Source organism: Dermacentor albipictus, chromosome 8 (genome assembly GCF_038994185.2).
Source record: "Dermacentor albipictus isolate Rhodes 1998 colony chromosome 8, USDA_Dalb.pri_finalv2, whole genome shotgun sequence".
In the NCBI taxonomy this organism is placed as follows: domain Eukaryota; kingdom Metazoa; phylum Arthropoda; class Arachnida; order Ixodida; family Ixodidae; genus Dermacentor; species Dermacentor albipictus.
The window spans coordinates 76915368-76934977 of record NC_091828.1 but is presented as its reverse complement, the minus strand read 5'-3'; the positions used below and the strand labels follow the sequence as shown (position 1 = coordinate 76934977).

The 19610-nt window shown below is 43.8% G+C and overlaps 1 long non-coding RNA gene across 1 annotated transcript in view; it reads left to right on the top strand.

The window, feature by feature from the left end:
- The first annotated feature begins 268 nt into the window (after positions 1 to 268).
- Positions 269 to 19610, top strand: part of LOC135921101 (uncharacterized) — a 39553-nt gene continuing 20211 nt past the window's right edge. The window contains exon 1 of the long non-coding RNA XR_010570455.1: positions 269 to 406. This is a non-coding gene — a long non-coding RNA (uncharacterized lncRNA). The remainder of the gene's footprint in view (positions 407 to 19610) is intronic.

Here is a 19610-nt window from a genome sequence, read left to right as displayed (position 1 = left end):
TTCGTGCCGCCCTTTTGGACCCGTTAAATTTTTAATATTATCGGTTTCTACTCTTCTTTCGCGGCCGTTTGGAAAGCCATTGTTTCGTACACGAAGCTGTGGTTAGGGCTCGACAGGCCTGTATGTTCGTTTTATTTTACGCATACAGATGCGCGTTTTCCACAACAGCAAGTGATGTTTAAATATATATTGTCCCCAGCGCGATGTGGGACGCTTGCTAGACACGCACTTGAAATTTTGGCATTACGGCGCTAGCGACGACAAGTATCTGACTGCACGGCATTTCGCAGAGACGTAGACATGAAAAACGTCCCCAGGTCACTACTCATTGCTATTGCGGGGGTATTATTTGCGATAGAAATCTCTGAACAATGGACGGTTATGGACATTAAAGCTTGGAAGAATGGTATGTATATGACCTGGTTAAATTTTTTTTCTTTGGAGATGTCTCAATGAAGCATGAAATTAATGACAGCAGCCGCGGCAGCTCATCGCAGTGGCTGCGCTCAATGTAATAAGGAATAAACGGAAATAATAATGCATCAGCTATGCCGAAGAACACAGTAATTGTACGTCTCTCGTTTCTAGGTAATGTTAAGGACCATAGTCCTCTAAGTAGGCAACCGTGTGTCTCAGCGATTTGAACCGTCACACAGCTAATGAGGACTCAAACGGTGACGTGCGAGATGTATGAACACCTCTTTTGCATTGAAGTTCGCTAATTGCGGAAACAGGATAACCGATCGAGTATACGTGAAATCGGTAACGTTGTTTGCTAGTAATAAAATTTCAAACAACAACATCGTTACTTTCTCTCGCCGCTCATTGCATTCTCTCAATGACAGTGTAATATACATACCTGAACATTGACGGAGAAGTAGTCCTCTCGATTGCGAAAGGCTTGCGCGTTATCTACGCCGGAACTTCTGATCGGCGCATGACGGAAGTCTATGCATCCGCTCCCACCAGGAAACGGGGCGATGGGGCAAAATTTCCTAATTACCATTGCCAGTTCATTGGCGTTGGAAAACTTCACCAGCTGCGGGAACAAAAGTCTCGGTGATCATTCTTGACCTGCTTGCGTTGATTCGAGACACAGTTGCTTGTGAAACATTAAGGAGGTCGTCGATGACATTTTGGTAGCTCCCGGCAGCCCTCAATTGCAGTGCGATCAGGAGCTGGAGCAGCGGCGGAACGGAGTGACCGCGCTCGTCGTCATTCTGGCCCAGCGGAAGCGTTTCCAATAGCCGCGGTAGCACTCGCTTCGAAAAATCAGTACAGCGAAAAGCATTCCGCGTCGTTGTGTACACCTGTACGGTATTCTGTCGATCCCTAAGAACTGGCTGTAACGGCGGCTCGTTATCAGTGTGCCTCATCTTCCCTAACATCGTCCACACGTCCGACGAAATCGGCAAAGTCGGCGAGGCTGTCGTAGTGGTCGGCCATTTTGTTTGTTTCATGAACGTAGTGAAAGCCGCGCTTAAGGTCGCCAGTAGTTGTACTTTCCGTCAGTTAAGTGGCGATTAAGGTTTACCTTGAGTAGAAGATTTGTGTGTGAAACGTGCTATGTCCCGACCGGTTACTTCAGTCCTAAGTTAAGGGTAGGTTCCCTTTGTGAATACGGGCCTAAGTATATCTTTGTTATTGAGACTGAAAAAGAAACTCGCACAGAGAAACATGAAATGTAGGAAAATTTAGCGCTTCGTGTGTTCCGTCATTTTGTCTGCATCCATGTTTGTTCAAGTGCGTTGCACAAGTATAATTCTAGGATTATCAACTACGACATTAGTACGTCTTATAGGTACCATGAACAGGTATAGCAAATATATTTCTATTGATAAAGCCTTCTTGATTAAGTCTATTGTTAGTTTTACTTTACGATAATATACATATGTTTATATAATCGAGAAATTGAATGCTTTATTGTCATCTGCATTTATGGTTTCCTTTTTTTTCATTTTGCGCCTAAACCCCAGGGCTGGTGCGTCAGTGTAATGTGATATGTCTCAATTTATTTTCTCTTATTTGAGCCATTTCACCAAAATGAAAATTCTCAAAACATACTATATTTGTTTTTCCTTCAATTACTATAAAACGTAACACACGTTTAAAAATAAAAACAGAATTAGGCTCGAGGAGAAACTGTCCAAATTCAGGACATGACGCGCCAGTAAGTGCGGGCTTCAGAACGTAGTGTCGCCACCTGTAATGCGCTTTCCAGTGTTTTGTTACTTGTGAACCATCTTCCCACTTTTAGGGTTCTTTTCCTGATATTGATGAAGGGCAATTTACCAAAGCAGCCCATATCCTTTTTCTCTTAAGTGACCGTTTAAGCTGTAAATGTGAACATCGTCAATTATCACGTTCTCACTCTACACCGTTAACACACGTAAATGATTAGCCAAGCTGTTAAATACAGCGACACATAAGTATACGATGCAAGTTACGATTTTAAAAACTACAATGATCTGCAAAGTTCTGACGACCGAACTCCGTGATCTTAAAATTTGATTTGTCACCATGTTCTTTTATACAATTTTTTATTTGTTCGTCGTGCCTAGCGTTAGCTGGAACAGGCTATATAACGTTTTCAAGCGCTTGTATCGCATGGTATCACAACAATGTTGCAAGCTACTCGGAGATTTAGAAAATATTTGTGCACTACAGGTACAAGCTCACCAAACCATTAGAAATGAAGGATACATTGCTAAATTGCTCTTCAATGCACCTTTCACTTACTTTAAGCTTTTGCAGGAAATAAGCGAAAAGACAAACTATAAGAGTCGAGCACACCCACACGAACAATTATATAGCAAGCTTCAACTTAAAATTACATCAAAATGCAGCCGCCGCGGCTGGGGTTTCATCCCGTGACCTTGACGCCGTGACCTCGGCCTTAACAGCGTAATACAAGTTCACTTAGCCATCGTGGCGCGAAAAGAAGATTTTAGTCAACTGAAAGATTGAGCAAGTGGAAAATTAGAGCCCGCATAAAAATAAATGTCAGATGAGGGTGAAAGAGGCCTGACAACGGCGCAGTTGTCTTGTGTATCGCAAGGCGACGGGGGCGGGGAGGGAACCTCCCCTTTCGGTACAGTTTAGGAGGAAGGTTGCACTTGGGCTCCCGATCTCCTCGTAGTAGGCGCCTATTGTTGACTGTGTCTGGTGTCGTAAACTAGCATTCATATCGCTCAAAGCTTCATAGAAGAAGAACAAAACTTTATTCGTAGAAAGAACTTCGTTGCCCCGAAAACGGGGTAACGCCGTGTGGTCGGGCCCCTATTCCAAGGGCACCGCTGGCCCTCGCCATCCTTTCTGCCCTGCGGACGAGCCTGAGCTGATCCCCAAGGGCGGAGCTGGATAGCAATGCCTCCCACCTCGCTCTCGTGTTATTATCTTCTTGTTCTTCTGTGTGAGCGGTGCACTCCCATGTGATGTGGTAGAGCGTTGGTGTGCTCCCACACCACGGGCATATGTCCTTGTATGCGGTTGGGTAGTATATGTGCAATTTATGTAGGTTTATGTATGTGTCTGTTTGGAGCCTGCGTAACGTCGCTGAGTCCATGACTGAAAGGTTCCTATGCAGGGCTGGGTAGAGCCTTCTGATTACCTTGTAGTGTTGCAAGATCGCTTTATTACTTGGATCGATGGGTGTCGGGTCCTCCACCATGTTGCCATGGGCAGCTCGGCAATTAGTAAAACCTCGAACCACCTCATCTGCATGGAGGTTCCCAGTAACACCCTCATGTCCCGGGGCCCATGTTATAGTTTGGGTATACCTGACGTCAAGGTCTCTGTTGATTTCGGTAAGTATCCGGCGTGCCCTCGCGCTGATCTGTCCCTTCTGACAGTTTCTACATGCGGCCTGAGAATCTGTGACTATTGTTAGTGGAGCATTGCGCTCTATGCCTTCTCGTATAGCTAAGGCGATGGCTATCTCTTCGGCTTCTAAAATGGTTGCTCGGGAAACCGAAGCACAGGCCGTGATTTTCCCTTCACGGTTTACGACAACTGCCACCATGTTCTTTGCGTTGGCCCGATATGGTGAAGCATCCGTGAATCGTGCAGTGTCCAAGTATTTTGTTGTTTTGTCTATGTATTCTGCCCGAGCTTTTCTCCCTCCTGCGTGTAATGTCGGATCCATGTTTTGTGGTATTGGTGATACCCCATACAAAGCTCTAATCTGGCAGGGTAGACCTTTGGCGTTTTTGTGCATTTGTATGCATTCTCCAAGGCTCACTCTTAGAAGAAGAGCTCTGCCGACTGTCGTTTGCGCCAATCGACTCCTCTGCGCTATGAGTTGGGCCTCAGCCAGCTCATGAAATGTATTGTGGAGGCCGAGGGCTAGAAGCTTCTCATTTGAAGTGTTGCGTGGCAACCGCAGGGCTGTCTTATATGCCATCCTCATTATTGTATCAGCCTTTTCTTCTTCCTCCCTGTTTATGGTATGGTAAGGAAGGGAGTACATTAGTCTGCTGATTGACCAGGCTGTTCACCAGTCTGAGGGTGTCTTGTTCCCCCATTCCTGTCCGATTATGAGCCACACGGGCTATCATCCGGTTAATTTGTTGCGTTGTTTTTCTGATCGTGTTTAAAGTGTGTAAACATCTGGCATTAGATTGCAGCCACATCCCCAACACTCTTACTATTGACCTCTCAGGAATAATTTTCCCGTCCAGCCTGATCTCGAGTTTGAGGCTCGGGTCAGTTCTTTGTTTGTTTTTTTTCGTGAGGCGAATGAGTTATGACTTCTCCGCAGAGCACTGGAGTCCTCTTTGTTGCGTATAGTTGCCTATTATATTGGCTGCCCGTTGGAGCTTTTCCTCCTTCTCTCCCAAGTTGCCCTTGGTTTCCATATCGTTATATCATCCGCGTATAGGGAATGGTGGACGTCGGGGATTTCTTGGAGTTTTTAGCTAGTCCAATCATGGCTATGTTGAAGAGTGTAGGCGAAATCACCGCACCCTGTGGCGTTCCTTTCTTGAGAGGATGGATGACTTCAGATTCATCGTTTCCTACTTTTATAACTGCTATTCTCTCGTTGAGGAAGCTTCGGATGTACTGGTACGTCCTTTGACCGCAGCTGGTCTCTGCAAGTCCATCCAGTATCCCTATGTGACTTACGTTGTCGAAGGCCCCTTTTATGTCGACAGCCATGACAATGTGTTCTCCGGCCTTGGGGACGCTCGTTAACACTTCCTCCTTTAAAAGCAGGAGTATGTCCTGTGTTAACAGATGTGGTCTGAAGCCAAACATGGTATAAGACATTAAGTTGTTTTCTTCAAGATGACGTTGGAGTCTAGTGTTTACTAATCTTTCGAACACCTTTCCAAGACATTATGTAAGAGAGATGGGCCTAAGGTTGTCTAAAGTAAATTTCTTCCCTGGTTTTGGAATCATGATTATCACAGCGTGTTTCCATTGCTGTGGTATCGTTCCTTTGACCGAATGATCATTTGTAAAGTTCGTAAGGGCTGTTATGGCTTCATCATTCATGTTTCTAATCAAGGCATTTGATATTTGGTCCGCCCCTGCCGCTGTGTTCCGTTTTGTACTGGCGATTGCTGCTTTACCTTCTCCTACCGTGAAGAGTTCATCCATTTCTGGGTTTGGGTGTCCGATGTAATCAGCTTGGTATGGGGGTATCGGGGCTTTGTTACCGAAGCATTTTCTATGGACTGCCTGTAGGAGTTCTTCTTTTGTGCCTGGGTACGAGTGTAGCAATCTCTCCAAGTTCTTTTGTCCTTCGCGTCTGGTTTTTAGCGGGTCAATCATTCCTCTGAGGATGTTCCACGTTTTTGCCGTCCCTAAGGTTCCATTAAGTGATCCGCAGAAGCGTTCCCAGTTGGCTGTTGTAAGTTGATTAGCATATTCCTCGGCCTTCTTGGTTATTTCTTTGATTTTCATTTTGAGTTTGCGGTTGCATATCTGTCGCTTCCATCTTTTGGTCAGGCTTCGTCTTGCATCCCACAGATGCAATAGGTGAGGGTCCACTTCAGGCGTTTTGTCTGTCCTGGTGATGGTTTTGGTATGTTTCTGCTTTATATTTCATATGCATTCGCACCAATTATCTAAATCATTTATGTCCGTGGTATGTTCTTTAAGCGATTCTCTGTACGCCCGCCAGTCTGTTATTTTAGCTGTACCTATTGGTTTGTGCGGATTATGGTACTTATAATGCAATGGTCACTGCCTAGATTTTCGAGGGTGTTGCACCATTCCGCATTTGGACAATTTTTGGTTATTGTTAAGTCCGGACTTGTGTCTGCAGAGATACTATTCCCTGTTCTTGTTGGCATTGCAGGGTCTGTTAGAAGTGTTATGCCGAGTGCTTCTATTTGTCCCATGATATTTTTGCCTTTATTGTTCTGGGTTGGATACCCCCAGCTTGAGTGCCTGGCATTAAAATCCCCAACTATCACTAGAGGTCTCCCCTTCGCCATTTTTGCTGCCTCTTGAAATAGTTTGTCGAACGTTGCTCTCTTCTGACTCGGCGGGCTGTAGACATTAATTATGAAGGCACTCTTTCTTCTCGTGCCTTTATATGTGATTTCTGTTATTATATGCGGAATGTCCGTTCCTTCTATGGACTTGACATAATTCCGTTACTTTCTTGTCCACCAATGTTGCGACCTTCCAGTTTTCACCTTCGGTATTGAAGGTTTCGTATCCCTGTAATTTTGGGTTTGTTCCGGCTTCTTGCAATGCAATGATAGCTGGTGATCTGTTTTGTGTCATCACCAGCTGCGACAGTTGTCCCATTTTACGCCGGAACCCGCGGCAGTTCCACTGCCATATTTCGCACTCTTCGGAAGCGTGCTTTTGATGTTTAGGCATTGTGTGTCGCCTGGGTAATGGCCGACAAGCCTGGCCTGTTGTATACTTTCTCTGCCTTTTCTCTTATGCTGCTGCCTGTGGCATGTTTTCTCAGTGCTTTCGTAAATTCTATTTGTTGTGCCTGGATTTTCTTGTCTAGGGCTTCTAGTTTTCGATCTACCTGAATCATTACCTGCTCTATGATTGTGGGTATAACATCTTTTATGGTTTCTTTCAATATCGACAAGGTAATTACGGTGTCGCCTTCTAAATTCGGTAGCTTTTGTCCTTTCTGTCCTGTCTGGACTAGTTTAGGCTCTCGTTGTGGTTGCTGCATTTGTTGCTTTTTCAATTGCCTATTTTCTCTTCCTAGGTCCCCTATTCGCACTCGCATTAGCTCTAGTTCGCGTTCTAGGCGTGTGAGTCGTGTTGTTTGGTGGGGGGGTTGGGAGGCGATTGCTGCCCAGCTCACCTTGTTTTTGCCTTCCTTGTTCACAGTCTTCTTGCTCTTCGGCTGTTGTTTTGTTGTTTGGCCCCTCTCTTGGCCACTGTCCCTGGAGCTGGAGCGGTCTCGGGAGCTAGACCTGGATCGGGAACTGGATCGGGACCTGGAACGGCCCCATCTGGTGATGCAGAGTCCTCACGGTCCATGCTGAACCAGCGTCTCTTGAGGATTCCGTTGGCTTGTGGTCGGCGTAGACGTTGCGACAGTGGTGGCCTGCCCCTTTGGGGGACACGTTTGAGTTTTTTGGTGCACTCCGATGCCCCCGTGGGATGAGCCCCCCCACACAGGGCACACTCTGGATCACAGGTGTGGTCCTCAGGAGGGTCCCTTAGCCAACAATTGCTGCACGCCTTTGCCGTGGGCGTTGGACAAACGTCCGTTCTATGTCCCTTGCTTTTACACAGTTTGCAGTATTGTCTTGTGGGCTGATAAGGCGCACATGGCATTTCGCCACCGTAATAGTAGACGAAGCGTGGCACTATCGGTCCATCGAACGTTATCACTGCGGTTTCAGACTTGCCGAGCATCCGGGCTTGTACGATTGTCACTCCTTGAGTGCGCACTCGGAGATGACTTAAAAGTTCCTCTTCTGGGGTTTCGCGTTCCAGTCCGTGTACCACTCCTTTAAGGTACCCTTCAGGGGTGGTTATGTAGGTGTTCATCGGATGTTTAGTGCCATTGAGCTCCAGCGTTTTGATCTTCATGATCTTCTCCGCCACTTGTTCGTATGGGGTACTTACAATGATTATGTTTGACCCGTTGCGGAGGCGAAACAGAAATTTATCGCTCCTGCAGGTCTCCGGGTCGCCGCTGGCACGCTCTATCGCTCGCGCAACTTCCTAGATTTTAAGTTCTTTTACAACTAGTCCTGGCTTGGGACGCATGATAATTTTCATGTCATTTCTGGGCAGCGGCACCGCGCGCGTTCGCCGTCAGGCTCTTATAGACGCTACGCCGCGTTGAGCTCGCTGTCCTGCAGGCGCCCTGGCAATGCAGCTGCTGTTGCCCTCACCGTCGCATCGAGCTCCGCTGTCATCAGTGGCTGTTCGCAATTGTTTCCTTAGACCTTTTCGTTCTCGCAAAGATAGTGCAAGTTGCCACTGACCGTTCTTGGCTTCGTCATCTTCCCGTGCTGTCTCTTTCTCCTCGTTTTCGGCGGCGTCGCTGGTTGATTCCCCCTGTGTCACCTCGTCTAGCGAGAGCAAGTCCTCTTCAGCATCGGCCGCAGATCCCGCTTGGGTTTCAATGGCTTGGTCATCCGTGTCCATGGTGTCCTGGGCTATTTCCGGGTCGTTGTCCGTTGGAAGTTGGGCTGTGGCGGCGCTACGCTTGGGCCGAGAGCTGACTGCCGGGGGTCCGCGCTCCGGTACGCCGTTAGGCTTAGCGTGGCGGGCCGGCATGCTCGGGCGGTGGTCTTATCTTCTTGGAAGAAACCAGGCCCACTTGTCAAAACAGGGGGTATCAGCGCGTTCCTGGTGTCTTCCTACACAAATCCTGCGAATTCCGTGGTTGTCACATGATTTTGGCCGCTAATAGGCAAGATTATTGACAGAGCCGATGCGAACACGTCTGCACTCCTCGGCGCCACCTGGCGTTCCCGCAAACATTCATAAATCATTTTTTTATATTCAAAAAGCATTTGGTACTCTTTAGTGTTATGGTCAGCGCTCATGCGTTATGGTTCCCGCAGTAGAAATGACCGAAGGTAATTCTGATTTTCACGATATGACCACAGGAATACCTCATGGTCGATTCTTGACCCAACATGCTTCCATTTATCCATTTATTTATTTTTTTACTTATGTGAATTACCTTACAGGCCCATAGGGCACTGTGTAAGGAGGGTTGCGAAAACTCCCAACAGTGTATACCCAACCAGATGAAAAAGAAAAAGGTGCAATACATGGTAAATAAAATTTGTGCACCTAACAGCAGGAAAAAAGAGGAGAATAAGCAATGCGGAAATAACGAGAAAAAAGCTGGAACAGTAAGCGAAATAATTCTGTGGAAAGACACTGTTGAAATTATGGGAGTGTCATACCCCTGTCAAACTACTCGCGTCATAGGAACATTTAAATACATGGAATTCGTGAGGCGCCTCAGGAAGATTTATATTGTACATTGACAGAACTTAGCTCTAGGCTACAGTAATTGCAGGCACCGAAACATGAGGAAATTGAAGCGGTGCATCGACCACGAGCATGGCCTGACAGATTTCGTCAATCATTGTTCGCTTCAGAGATCAGAACACTAGGGACACTTGGTTATCAGAAAGAAAAGCGCTAAACGATTACAACATTTTTATCAATCACAACATGACAAGGAACCAAAACAATATTGTTACGCATGAACAAAACGAAGACCAGTGAACGTGCTTGTGGTCCCGAGTGCGGGCTGGCTGATCAACTGAGCGTTGTCCTCTTCTTCCTTCCCCCCACTTGGGACCGCAAGCACGTTCACTGGTCTTCGTTTTGTTCTTGCGTAGCAATATATTTGGCAATACCGAGAGCTTGCTAAACAAAAAGGCTACCACTACATGTGGACACAGAACGAACGAATGCTAATGAGAAAAGTGGAAGGGGCACCGAAAAAGCACATCAGGACAGAGAGGGACCTTATCTACATAACGTAGTGGGTACATTTCGCAACATCAGTGGCTGGAATGCTCATGTAAATGATAATTTAAAGGACGAGGGGTTGCAAATTAATCGAAATAAGTAGACATAAATATACACAGTTTGAGAAGAAATATGGAGGAATTATGTTTATGTCTAGAACGAGCAGTTCGTCGCAGTGAGGCTATTGTTTTAACTGAAGTCAATATAGACATCTCTTCGGTAAATATGTATACCCTAAATGGCTATACTTGTATGTGTGGTGTAGAAAATATAGGAAAGGTGGAGGTGTTGTATTCATTCATGATGACTGGATATCGAATAATACGGAAGTAAGCTTTACTGATCCAGAAGTAGTGGGGCTTTCTATAAATAAACACGATGTGGATTATACGTTAGGTGCGATATATTGACCTCCTAATATGAACGCGAATGGTTTTCTTAAGCATATTTTTTTTTTCAAACATGCACGAATGAAGCGCGATTACTATTAGTTGGAGACATTAACATAAACACAATGAAGGAGCCTAGTCGAGTTGTAAGGGATTATCTAAATTTATTAGGCAGAATTTGGACTAGACAACTTAATTAAAGATTATGCTAGAGAGGAATATCGCAGCTCAAAAATTACAAAATTCTGCAGTGACCACATTATTATTTCATGTGCAAATGAAGGCTATGCTGCTGGTATTGTGAAACAAAATTAGTGGATCAGTATTTCTGTTCATTGTGGTGATGACGGATAAACACGTTGAAAACTGCGATGATCACGTTATCACAAAAGAGGTACGTATTAGATAACAACATAGTAGATAAACGTATAAAAATTTTGATTTGATGTCCCTGTTGCTACTTGGTCACATTAGTTTGTACAAGAAAATAGCACAAGTATTGCAAGGTATTTCTCTAAAGTCAATGAAGCGTGTAAAGATTAAAATAAGAAACGCTGAAAATGAATGGATGACTAAAGGGCTAGTTCATTTATGTTATCTGGAGCTGAAACTTGGAAAAAGTACAATAAAGACTTAGAATATCTTTCATCCAGAGATGAAGGCAAATCATTAAGAAATCGTATAACCACAAAAATTATAAAATCAAATCAAAGGTACCTCATGAGGCAGTTTACCTGAAGAAATATTATTGCAAAGAACTTTGAAACTGGCAAACCAAATGATGGGCAGATCAAAGAAAATGTCTACTGACGAAGCAGTAAAAAAAAAACTTTCCCAGGGAAAATTTGCACACCATATGCGGTAAATTCCATACAACCTTCACACGTGTAGCAGAAGAAGTGAGACGTATGAACCCTGATAAAGATAGCAGGTATCGGCCGAAACATGGTTGTACGGATTCTGCGTATTTGCCGGCTATTTCTGAATATGTTATAAATGCTATAATGCGCCAGATGAAGAAGCGCAAACAACCTGGGTATGATAAAATTCGCTTTAAAGATCTGTTCTACAACTTTAATAAGCTAAACGAAGTTAGCATCAAAATACTAAATGCAATATTCGAAACTGGTGAAATACCTGATGAACCCAAGGTATCCATGCAGAGACCATTAAACAAGAATGTCAAAAAGTCAAAGTGGGCATACTACAGGCCAATCACAATTTCATCTTTGAAAAACGCACTGCATTTACCATGCAAACATTCTGCAACAGGTTTTCTTTAATTAGTACGGCACAGTTTGGATTTACAAAGAACAACAACTCGGTTACACTACTTGAAGAATTTGCGGATTTTAACAACAATGCGTTTGAAAATAACCACGTAGTACTAGCACTATTCTTAGACCTAACCAAAGAATTTGATACAATAGACAACAATACGTTGCTGGAAAAGTTAAACTGCTTGGGCTTTCAGAATGAGTTTAGAAACTATTGAGTAATTAAATTTAAAACAGAATACAGTGTGTGAGACTCGGGGACATTTATGGAAACTTTCAACTAATGAACTATGGGGTGCCTCATCGTAGCATGCTCGCACAATTGCTTTTCAACATATATGTATCTGATCTGGGTTGTTAAAAACTAATTCGAAGCTTCTTCTATAGGCAGATGATACAGCATTTGCCCTCCAGATATCTGGATTTAAAGCAAACAATCAAACATTTCAGCAGGATATTAGCAATGTAATACACTGGTTTTCAGAAAATGCAGTTTATGTAAATCGCAAAAAAAAGCTGCTATGTCTTAGGCACCCGAATAAGAATATTTCCCTAGAGCTGCATTTATACATGCACAGTTCGATGTGTTCCCCGTGTAAGTGTCTGCTTTTAGGGTATTAACCAGTTTTTAAGTACCTGAGTGTTCTCTTTGACAAACATGTTATATGGACTGAACGAGCTACCTACATATCTAAAAGGATAAGGGCCGCTGAGGCAACGATGTACAACTTGCGAGGGAAAACGCCACTGAAATTGCGGTTAACCATATACAAATCATTAATTGAATCTGTATTAATGTATGCGATCACATTATATGGCACTTGCTCACACTGTAAAAACCAAACCTTGAACAATACAGTTACACGAATTGCAAATACAGCAACTTACGGCACTTCATTGAAATCAGCTCACATGGGAAAAACATGCGTTCTTCTTTGTGTAGTACGAATACAGCAACTCTTTAATTTTGTTGTGCTTTCGCGGTATTTGTTTTCCGATTTAAACATACCAGTTCAAAAATTTAACATTACGTACAAGAGAGAGCTTCGTTAAATTACGTTTTCATAATAATTATGGTAGCAAGGGGCTCGAATATTATGTTCGAAGTCTTTCATTAATCAAATTGACGAGGGCCTGTTGGGAATTACCTTCAAAAGGAAAATGCATGAAAAAATTAGAAAATGGTTTGTGTCTGTGGGGGTCAATATATAATGTAACAAAATGTTTTTGGATGTACAGCATTGCCTGCACATCAAATACACTTTTTTCTCTTACACTTTGTGTAAACACAACATAGATCTCCGTGTATCAAATCCGGTTTTTTTAAGATGGTGTTATATACACCTGGAATATCTTGTGAATTGTTAAATTTGGAGAAATAATGGGTAGCACGTGATGTTGATACAATAACTCTGTGGCACATTTTTGTTACATACATTTAGACGCTCTATTTACTGCCTGGTTGGTTGACAAGCGCAATGTACTTAGACAAATCTATTGAATGCTATTATTACCAAATGTATTTTTTAAATTAAAATAAATTAAATGAGTTGAATTGAACGTATCGTAGGTATGTGTGAGGCTTCTCAGTGCAGCGCCATAGGAAATCTGCTTCTAGAATCCCCATTAATATGCTCGCGTAGTTTGGTGCAAAAGGCGTACCCATACTTGTCCCACGTATTTGTAGGTAGTAACTCTCCTCAATTTCGAAGTCGTTATGTGGTACAACTAATTCAAGGCGAGACAAGTAGACTTCAATATAGTTTCGTGGATTGTGTTTAGACAGCGTTTGTTTTATCGAACATAAACCATCGAGGATTGGAATGTTGGTGTAAAAGGCCGTGCCGTATAGTGTTTCGAGAATATCTTTTTGCGTAGTGTGCCTTTAGCAATATTTTCCCCCATAATTCTTAGTAGGTGAGGCGTATCTTGCACAAATGATGGAGGTGCTTTTAGAATGTCACCAAGGAAGTGGTTAAGGAATGGGGAGTTGGTTTCTGTCGTGTGTTGTTGTTTGATACCATCTGGCGCCCCGTGATATTAGTGGTTTATAGTTCAGTGGATGGTATTTTATGCACCCTTGGAAGGAGGTAGAAGCGCCCGGCATTTCTGTTGCTTGGGTAAATTTCTATTCTTATGGTGTTATACATTCATCACCCAAAAGTGATTTCAGCCTGTTGGTAATTGTCATTGTGTAGGATAATGTCGTATTGTTATGTAGCTTACGGTAATGTTCTGGATTGGTTAGTTGTCTGTAAGCCTCGTGCTTGTATTTTTCTCCTGGCCAAATAACTATACTTCCACCTTTACCTGGTTCCTAATAAGAATCTCAATCCAGCAATTACGATTTGAAATGATACGACTCTCCGACTCAGTCATGTTTTTAGGTCCCTTAGTTGTCTTGAATTGGCTTATAATTTCTTTACTCACAGTTCTAAGATATAGGTCAAGTTCTATGGCTTGTTCTTGACCGGTAGTCCAAGTGGATTTGGCTCTAAGTGGTGTCATCCAGCTGTCTAATGTGTTCTCTGCGAAAATTGTCCGATGCGCATTCACTAGGAAAGTTCTGAAAGGTACTTGTGAAGCTCCAATTGGATTCATTCTTCCATTTAGGTGTGAACGTTTATTCAATAACTCATGAATTATGTACAAAACACTGTATGGACCTATACCTGCAAAGGCTAGAGGCCTGTCGAAAACAAAAATTACATGCAATTCAGCTACAGAGCGTGAAGGGCTGACGAACAATTGAGATGGATGCAACACTATATTATACAACTGTAATAGAACATGTTTACAAAATACACGCAACGAATCCAAGAGAAAAATATGACACAAAACGAAAATTCCCATATATGTTTCAGACAGTTTCATTGCACTTTTAATGAAGGTTCGTGGTCATCTTAAACTTTATCGCTGCTTTAACCTATATCGGTAGTTCATTTCACATTTTGGCACCACTGAACTGGATCAAGTGTTCACCATGCACATTGTTACATTTGGGCAGGTTAAAATTGCAATTGGATGCTTGGCTTGTACTACGAGAAGGTAAAACGAAGAGGAATAACGGAAGGGGAGAATAAGTGTTTATGATACGGTTGATCGACAGCGGAGTTTTATAGTTGCGCAAACGATAGTACCTGATCATAATGAAAAACGGCTGAATAAACGTACACTCGCCAACTGAAAAAATTACAAAACACGGATTGACGTTTCGGCGCCCAATACGGGTGCCTTGTTCACAATGAGCGAATGCATGGTGGTCTTTAATAAATATGCGTCGGAAGACGTAATGCGCTTGCGTACAACTCAGGGAGGGGTCCCCGTGTCCGGTTTATCGTGTTAGTAGTAGATTGTATGCAGAATGATTCAAGGAGCAATCGGGATGATAATTGCACGAGTGTACGTTTATTCAGCCATGTTATTTCCTCGCCAGACGAGTTTTCGTCAAACCCTAGACTTCATAATGAAAAACGTTGCTCCCGAAATGATTCCGGAGTAACGTGTTGGTATGGAACAAAAGTTTATGTGCTGTTGGTAGGTGAGCACGCCTATTTCTCCTTTATTAAATGTTTTTGAAATGTCCACTACATTAGACAGGTATAATTTTGTCGAAGCTTCCGCCACGTTTGGTATTTCTAGATTCGAGGTCCCTCTTATTGACGTGAGGTGGCTATTTGCCAGGAATGTTGTTTTTTTATTGAATTAGCTTTTCCACTTCGTTTTTGAACCAAATTTCTAGACTGCTTTTGGTCATAATGCTCCAAATCTTTTTTGTAATCCGGTGTCACAGCCATGTTCTGAAGTCTGTGGCTAAAGCTTTCGAGTTGATCTTCGCAATGTTCTTTGAGGATATTGAAAAGTGAAAGTGAAGCATTGTTCGATGTTGTTTGCCAGTTTGCACAATTGTGTAGTGGCCGTTGTCCTAGAACTGGTATAACCTTCAGTGTTGTGGCGATCCACGTCGCGAGTGGTGTAATGAATAAGAGAATACGACGACGCTAGCCGGAGGAGTGTAGCAATAAATGGGTTCGACCGGCACTACCCTAGTGAAATCTTTCCATTGGTGCAGTCGAAAACAGGAGCCTGTGGAGAAGAAGATGAACGTCGCGTTAAAGGAAGGGCAAACCATCATGGAAGGTTACAAAGCAAGTGCCGAACACCATGCCCGGCCACTGGACGATGTCACCACGCCTGATGTTCTATGGAGAGTTCCAAGTGCCTCTGGGTTGAATTCTGACAACAACGTCTCTAAAAGTACCGTTTAGTGCTTTAGTGTCTCAGCCACTGACGTACGTTATGACAACACATTTTAGTGTACCATGAAAAAAGACAAGAGTCGCAAGCCTGAACCAAGCGACAAGCACACGCCAGGCTCGGTACTTCATAACCAGGCATACCTCCATAAGTCCAGGCAGCACATAATCTCCCCAATATGCTGAAGAAACGGTGTTCCTTGTTAAACCAAGTTTTCTGACAGGGCCGACGCTTGTAAACAACCTAAACACGTCAGCATTGATGGACACTGGTGCTTCCGCGAGCCTAATTATTGAAGCTATAATGGAATCAGCCAGAATAATATTCTGAAAACTTATTCCTGTGAGTAGCTACGACGGTTCATCTCTGGATTACCGTACATGAACAACAGCAGCTGTTGAGTTTGAAAGTCAGAAGTTCAAGGTAGAAGCACTAGTCGTGCCAGCGGTGAACTTCACCTTTCCTTTATCAAAACCTGACCCGAAGAATATGATGATGAATATACTATGGAATGACGAGGGGACTATTGAAAAACCTGAGTATGATATGTGTCTTCAGCGGAAAAACCCGATGAACGAAAGCCATCATGCGCAAAAGACGTGCCACTGAAGTTGCCCGAGTTAATCTGCATTGGACTATATCCCGAAGCCACACCCACGATTGAGGTGCTGTTCTTGTTGCGCGACAGTACAGTAGTCAGAAAAAGCCGTACAGGCTCAGCCATGAAAATAAAATATGGCTAAGACAAAAACTTCAAGGCATGCTAGAAGCAGGGAACATTAGGCCATCTACATCCTGTTTTGCTTCCCCCATTACCATTGTACCAAAGAAAGATGGATAATTCCGACTGTGCACTTATTACCAAATGATGAACAGGCAGACCAATCTTTTTCCCTACCCGATGCCTGGGATGGGTGACATCATTGACGAGACAGGAGGATGCGGATGTTTTTCACGCATAGAGTTATGCAAGGGGTACTCCCAAGTACCACTGAAAGAAGAGACTAATAAGTTTACAGTATTGTCACACTATTCGACATCTACAAGTATAATCGGTTACCATTTGGCTGGAAGAAATCTGGGTCGTAGTTCCAGAAGTTGATAAACGAAAAGCTGAGCAAATTAATTGAAAACATTTGCAATGTATATGTGGATTATATTATTGTCTACTCCAGGACAAGGGAAAACCACGAGGAACATTTGTGTAAAGTACTTCAGGCACTAAGCACCGCCCGACGTAAGATTAACATGAATAAAAGTGAGTTTTTTTATGTAATAAGGTGGTCTTCCTGGGAATGGTCTTTGATGGTGAAACGAAAAGCACCAAGGAAGAGAGTGTTCAACACATCAATAAAATGGCGAAATCCTATGTTCATTTCCGTGCACTCATAAGAGACTATGCCAGAAAAACCAAATGCCTCACCTTATTCGAAAAGGGCGTACCGTTTATGTGGTCACAAGAGTGTGAGAATAGCTACATGGAGCATGTCCGCATCATTTCATCGGACCCTGTATTTATGCTCCCCGTTCTCAAGCTGCCTTTTGAGCCCTATACCGATGCATCTTATTATGGAGTAGTCGCCATACTCTACCAGCGTGGTGCCACAAAGCAACAAGGAAAGGAGCTGAGGGTAGTAGGTTACTATTCTTCCACTTTTACAAAGACAGAAGAAAATTATGCAACTACAGAAGAATAAGCACTGGCAGTGGCGTTAGCCTTGAGAAAGTTCAGAAGCTGTCTGGAAGGCAACCACTTCAAGCTGTTCACACACAACCAGGCGTTGACGTACCTGTTAGAGCTATCACATCCAAAGGGCAGAACAGCCCCATGAGCACTCTAAGAACAGTTTACACCCTTTGGCGTGCCCCATCTGCCATACAACGATAATCGTCATCTGCCTTGATGCGTTTCTTTCTTTAACGCTGCGGCCCCGGAACTTTCCAGTAACGAACGGCACGTGCGTTATCAGCATAGAACAGTTTACACCCTTTGGAGTGCCCCTTCTGATAACGCGCGTGCCATTCGTTACTGGAAAGTTCCGGGCTCGCAGCGTTAAAGAAAGGAAACGCATCAAGGCAGATGACGGTTTTCGTTGTGTGGCAGAAGGGGCACACCAAAGGGTGTAAACTGTTCTTAGAGTGAGGCAGCGAAATACAACCATTCAGCTTTGGCGTCATACATCGCCAGGGACAGAAACATCAAGATGCCGATGCCGTATCTTGACTCCACTTGCCGTATGAAACTTCAACTAGAAAGGCAAACCTGTTGTTGCAGTTTTGGGAAGGCACAAAGGATATGGCAGTAAAGAACGGAAAATTATACGTCCTGGAGACCAAAGTACCAACAGTCCTGAGGCTTTGCCACGCTAGTCCAGAGCCAGGACGGCACGACGGATTCTGGAAGAAATTCCACAAAATAGCCCAGCGCCTCACTTGGCAAACCATGAAACAAGAAATAACAAATTATGTGAAAACTTGTCGTCACTGTCAGCTTGTTAAAGGCATGTACAAGCCATGTATTCCGATATCCCTTTCGAGTGTGTTCATCTTGATTTTGCTTAAATTAAAAAGAAGGGGGAGGGAGTTAGGAGGACGCCAGCATTCCATGTCGCCGTGGATGAGTGCACGCGTTTTGTCGCCACCAAAGCTGGAAAGGAGAACGCAAACTGCGTGATATCATTGCTGGAAGGAAAACTCTTCAAGAACGCGAGACTCACAGACAATGGCCCAGCATTTGAAAACTAAAAACTGTGACTTTGGGCTGAAGAAAATGAATAGCACCTTTCGTTTTCCAGAATCTTACCATCCGGAAGCAAATTGCCTCGCAACGAGAATGATAACTTTAGAATGTACATACAATGATACCCCGAATTCAAAGGCGGCTGGAAATGCGCCTTGGAAGCCGCCCTTGCGCAACTCAACAGATCATATGCAGCAGGCCTGGGATGCAGGCCACGCATTGCGACATTTGGCACGGCTTCATGGATGCCAGCTGACCACGAATTGGGCTTCGTGAAGCAAATTGATCTAAAGGAACATCCCAAGACTTCTCAACAGCGATAAAAATGTAGAGCGACAACGAAAAAGAATTTTGACCGCAGACACTACACAAAGGTGCTAGAGTTTGAACCAGATTCGTAAATTATCGTCCAAAAGGGAATTATATCGAAAATACCTTTTACAGAACTTTACTAAGTCGTCAAGACAACTAGACAGTAAGGACTGCTGAAGATATTAAACTAAGGACCCCGCGAAAAAGTACAAGAGGCTTCAAATGGGAATGCGCTACCGTATTATCATCGTGCGGGCCAAGACAGCCGATTGGAAATGTGTGGCGATGCATATCGCCAGCTGGGTAATGACGACGAGGTTAGCCGGATGAATGCAGCAATAAATGGGTTGTGCCGGCTGTATGCTAGTGAAATCTTTACAATTGTTAGGCCTTTAGGGATTATAATGTTCTCTGTGCAGACTGTGCACCTATTCGGACGGGCAACTTTTCTAACCTGCAGGAATTCGGTGCTCCATGGCAGAGAAGAGTTATCGGCTCGCAATGGCTGTTATTTATTTGTCTTTTTGTGGGTAGATGTGCGTGGGGTGTGTTTCTGTTTGGCAAGTTTCCTACCGTATGGCCTCGATTAATTCCAGCTCGGTTTCTGTTTGACTTTCGGCGTGTGCAGGTGCGCGTGTAGGTGTCTGTGTGAACACTTTGGTAGTGAATTTTTTGTAGACTGTTAGAGTTGTGTCA